This window comes from Solanum verrucosum, unplaced genomic scaffold, assembly GCF_900185275.1.
Source record: "Solanum verrucosum unplaced genomic scaffold, falcon-dt-bn FXZP01000594.1, whole genome shotgun sequence".
Taxonomy (NCBI): domain Eukaryota; kingdom Viridiplantae; phylum Streptophyta; class Magnoliopsida; order Solanales; family Solanaceae; genus Solanum; species Solanum verrucosum.
Window position 1 is genome coordinate 274717 of NW_026020468.1, and position 5071 is coordinate 279787.

Genomic DNA, 5071 nt, shown 5'->3' on the forward strand with positions numbered 1-5071 from the left:
AAAAAAGAGAGAGGTTTGACTGTTTCGAGCAGGTTTTGGTGTTGTTTGGTTCGCTGCTGTGAGCTCAAAGTTCACCATTAATGGTGGAACTCGCGCTAAGGAGGATGGAGGAAGGTTGTGATGGCTGGAAAAAGTGATTTTGCTAGAAACATGGAGAAAAATGAATGAAATTTTGGGTTTGTTTTCAGTGGTCACTGGTGGTGGGTTTCGTCGGGGAAGGGAAGGGGTTCGATGGGTCTTCTGGTTGGGTGGTCTGGGGGTTATTTCACCGAGAAAAAAAAATGGTTTCTCCGGTGTTCAATGGACGGAGGTGGTTGTTTCTGATCGTTTTCTGCCAGAAAAAAATGAGAAAATGAATGGGGTTTTTGGGTTGCCGAAGCTTGGTTGCTTGTGGTTTTAGGTGGCTTGGTTGCCGGAAAAGGGAAGTGTGAAAGAGGAAGTTTGGCCAGTGGGGTTTGTTTGGTGGTTACTGGTCGAAGCTCCGGCGAACTTATCGCCGGAGAAGGAGGATGAACAGTAAAAAGAGAAAACAGTAAAAACTCTAAAAATTGAACCAAATTCTAAAATTTATTCCACCACCCTTGACCTAATGAATAAGCCATTGTTTATATAGAAAATAAAAAATTATCTATAGTACAGTACCATTCTTTTAAAATTGTGCGCCAAAATCACCAGCCTTTAATAATATCAATGCATGAAATCTTATCCATATTCAAATGAATTTCTAGACTGTACAAAATATCAAAATTAATATTAACAAATATAAGAAATAAAATGATTATTAAAAAGTATAATGAACGTAGTTAATGACATGTAAAAAAATGCAATTTATCAGAATTAATGATTTAATCGAAATGAATAAATATTTGAACGTAGTCAATTGGTTGTGACAAAAAATAATGTAATTAAAATTAGCTGATAAAAAAAAAATCCTAAATTTTGACAAATAAGGATAGTTATCGATAAACTTATTTAAAATTATAAAAAATGTATTTTGAACTATTAAATAAATAAAATTGAAAAGTTACGAATTTTAAAAAAATGTTAGGCCAAAATTGGGTGTCAACACCCAGCACCTCGACGAATTTTCAAGCTTAAATTAGGATCCGAAATTAGTTTAGAATTGAGAATTTGTTCCTAAACTCTTCTTGTTTCTCAAACCCAAAACTAAAACATGAGAACTTTCATACAATTCCTTTAGAAAACATAACTTTACTAAACCAATAGGGTTCATGTGATACTATGCATGACCAACACTATAAGAGTCACAAAACAAAAGAATAAAAACCTCAATTGTTAAAGAATCAAATTCAATATCATTAAGAACTACAAATGGATCCTTAGATGTAACAATTTCTTGACTAAATTGAGATGTAGGGTATGAGAACGAACAAGTCCAACACTGTGAGAAGCCTTACATACCTGGAAAGAACAAAGGTTCTTGGCGAAAATCAATGGAATCTTAAAGAACGCTTGAAACTTAGCTTTTTTCTATTCTTGGAACCTTGCTCTAATTTCTTTAAGTGTTAAAGAATATGAAAAGATGGTTTAACACTGATTATACCCTTAATTGGGTGAAGAAAAACGTGGCTAGGCTTAGAAGGGATGGGAAAAGACCCAACTACCCCTCTAAAACAATTGAGGCGCCTTAAAAGATAGGCTTCACCAAAATGGGAATAACATTTTACTCCTTGCTCGAAATGAAGCAAACTTGACGGCGTTGGAAAGAGGACTCAAAGACCTTTAAAATTTGTTGGTCATTGGCCACCTAGTTCTTTATGTGCTAAGAGATATGATCGTTTGAAGTTGACCCATGTAAAATCTCATATTGAAACTCTATCGGTAAAAAAACTTTCAACTCAACTTTGTGCTAGAGGATTCTAGTGACCTTAATTTATATCCAAAATCATTCTCACACTAAACAAATGACCCTAACACCTAATAACAATTAAGAATCACTCGGTACAATCTTATTCATAAATGAAGAATGGTTCGAGTCTTAACTTAGAAATTTTCCGGATGTTACATTTAGAGCCTCACAGGGTCCTATTCGACATGTCACATCTAGGATTTACTTTGGGTCGTGATGATAATCGTTCGTAAAAGTCACAACCTTATGGAAAAGTCGCTACTCTTCAGAAAATTCACAACTCTTCAACAAAGTCATAACTCTTCATAAAAGTCACAATTCTTCACAAAAGTCACAACTCTTCATTTTCTATTCACACCCTTTAAAACCAACAAGGACCGATGGAGAAAGAAACTGACTTAAAACAGAAGTTGTTGTCCGTTTGCTTCTTGAAACATTCTGCATGACTTTATTTTTGGTACCACCACTTTGTTGTTGGTTATATGTCATTGATGAATGAAAGACAATTGTACACATCCAGTCTACTGGAATTTTGTACACTTTTTGTTGGTTGATCTGTTCACGAGACACACTTAAGGCATGTTTGGATGAGCTTATGATTATGATTTTATAAAAACCCCATTTTTTCGCTAGTTGTAACAAATCACTCTCAATTCTTACCTTATTCGCGGTCTATAATATTATCCAAAGGTCATTCAATCAATAATTAGTTCTACGATGCTCACATTATCTCCATCAATGAAGTTTCTACTTCAATTACCTCATTTTTAGCAGCTTTTATGCTCATCTTAATTGAACTGAAGGTTTTCAACCACCACAACTCATGTTTTAGAACAACAACGTAACATCATGCTAGAAAGTGTTAATTTACAATCTACAAGCAATTCAAGGTGATATGACATAAATATCTTTAATTAATTCAATAGGTCGTGGAACACGTAACTCTTTATATTATAGGAGGAGTGCTCACTGATATAACCATTGCACATAAAGTTACAGTGAGAGACTGAGACCTCACAATGTCAATTAAAGTACAAGAAAGAAATTAAAGGACCATGGAGAGGGGGAAAGAAAATGACTTATCATATATACAGATCTTGAAAACATAATGAATGACTTTATTTTTGGTACTTCCACTTTGTTGTTGGTTATATGTCAATGATGAATAAAAGACAATTGTTCACGAGACACACTCAAGGTATTTTTGGATGGATACTTAGGATTATGATATTATAAAAACCCCATTTTCGCGCTACTAGTAACAAATCACTCTCAATTCTCTTCACTATTACTAAGTAATTTTCTCTCTTATCAAAGCTTTTCCATTCAATGGCTGGAAAAAGTTAGATTTTGTTCATTGGAGGTACTGGTTACATCGGAAAGTTCATCGTCGAAGCTAGTGCTAAAGCTGGTCACGACACATTTGTCTTGGTCACAGAATCAACTCTTTCCAATTCTACCAAAGCCAAACTCATTGATACTTTCAAGAGTTTTGGTGTCACCTTCCTCCATGTATGTACATTATTATTTTGTTTTTGTATTGAAATGCAAGAAGATTTAGATGATCTATTTGTGGTTATAAAATGCAGGGAGATTTATATGATCATGTGAGTTTAGGAAGGCAATAAAGAAAATGGATGTTGTGATTTCTACTGTTGGTCATTCTCTTTTAGCTGATCAGCTCAATATCATTGCTGCTATCAACGAAGCTCGCAATGTCAAGGTTAATTTAAATAATAAGATATTATCGAAGCGGAGCATGCCATATTCAAGTCTAAGAATGAAAATAATTTTGAATATTTGTTCTTTTACTTTTACATTAGTTTAGACCGTTAGAATACATAACCTTTGAATTTATTATTTTATATTAAGAACACACTATCGTATATTATTTTATAACTTTAAAAACAAACTAAACATATAGAAAGTTAGCTCAAATCAAAGCAAATTTACTTGAAATTTCGGTCATAATCTAGGGATACTTGTGCCTTATCCCAAAAAAATAATCTTTTTTTTTATTGATATTTAGTATTCCTAAGAAGGAATTCTAAACATATTTTGACTTAATTTGAGGAAAATAGTAAATTATAATTTTGTTTGTTACATAATTTTTTAACATGAATATTTCTAAATTTTTACATGACTGACCCGTGACTAATTATGAGTTTTTTATACTTTTGAGTTTCAGAGATTCTTTCCCTCTGAATTTGGGAATGATGTAGATCGTCTTCATACCGTTGAGCCTGCTAAAACAACATTTAATACTAAAGTTCAAATTCGCCGCGCTGTTGAAGCTGAAGGAATACCATTCACTTATGTTGTCAACTTTTATTGTGCTGATTTTTTTCTTCCAAATTTGGCACAACCTGGACATGTAGTTGGACCTTCAGCTGGTCCTCCCAAAGACAAAGTTATCATCTTAGGAGATGGTAATGCTAAAGGTAAATTAAACTCCGATTTGGTTCAAAATTTTCATATGAACATGCATGTTTCTATAAATTTGTTTTGTATCTACATACGTATAGCTGTTTTTAACAAGGAAGAAGACTTTGCTACGTATACCATAAAGGCTGTCGATGATCCAAAAGCACTTAACAAAATCCTCTACATCAAGCCTCCACACAATATAATTACGTTAAACGAGTTGGTATCCTTGTAGGAGAAGAAAACTGGAAAGAATATATGTACCAGGGGAACAAGTTCTCAACAACATACAAGGTATGTAAAACAACATTCATTCTATCCTTAGTGTCAATTCTTGTCCATGAGACGTAACTTGTTGTTTGTATTTCTTGCAGAAGCCATGTTTCCGTTGAATATGGCATTATCAATCTCTTACCCTGCTTTTGTGAAGGGTGAACAGACTAATTTTGAAATTGATCCATCATTTGGAGTAGAGGCATCACAAGTTTATCCTGATGTTAAATATACCCCCGTGGATGAGATACTCAATCACTATGTGTAGACTTCCTTCCGATTAAGGAGCTTCCTACCTTTAATTTCTATGATGAATAATTGTTGTTTTCAGATGCATGTAAAACATTTGACATGTTTCTATATTCTATTTTCGAAAAGTTTCTTTATTCTCAACTTATTTTGTCTAATTCCAGTGGTACCTACGGTGTCAAGATAACTTGCTTGCACCTCGACTATTTCATTGATTATATGTTGCCTTCAACCAGTATAGATATTGATAGTCTT

General features: G+C 33.6%; 1 pseudogene; it reads left to right on the forward strand.

The window, feature by feature from the left end:
* The first annotated feature begins 3503 nt into the window (after positions 1 to 3503).
* LOC125808995 (isoflavone reductase homolog) lies at positions 3504 to 4835 on the forward strand (annotated as a pseudogene).
* Positions 4836 to 5071: the final 236 nt, after the last annotated feature.